Consider the following 532-nt stretch of genomic DNA (forward strand, 5'->3'; position numbering starts at 1 on the left):
CTAGTCTGATTCCTACTATGATACTCTTCATAAACCCCAACACAAAACCTCCTTCCTTTTCTGATGTTCACAGTGAACGATTCTTCCTCCCTTTAAATTCAACTCGAAAACCTCTCTTCTGTTCAAAAGTTTCCCTCAAAAGCTACCCCTGTTGTGATATTCATCTTGAAAATATCGTCTCTCCTTTGTTGCTTCACCTGATTGTCAAGTTTTTGCTTTGATGTTCACTCTGAATGTCTCTTCTCTGAGATGATGTTCACTTTGAAAGTATCTTTTGCGTCTTGATGTTCACAATGAAATTCTTTTTTTCCTTTGATGTTCACCATGAAATCATCTCTACTGTCTTCGTGTTCACATTGAGAACCTCTATACTCCCCTGATTGTTCACCATGGAAAACTCACAAGTGTTTTAATGTTCACCTTGGAAACACCCTTTCTCCTAGGATTTTTATCCTGGAAACCTCCCTCCCTTTTCCGAGGTTCACTTTGGATCCACTTTTTCTGCTCTACTCTTCACCTATAAAAAAAAAAG

Source organism: Penaeus monodon, chromosome 15 (assembly GCF_015228065.2).
Source record: "Penaeus monodon isolate SGIC_2016 chromosome 15, NSTDA_Pmon_1, whole genome shotgun sequence".
In the NCBI taxonomy this organism is placed as follows: Eukaryota; Metazoa; Arthropoda; class Malacostraca; order Decapoda; family Penaeidae; genus Penaeus; species Penaeus monodon.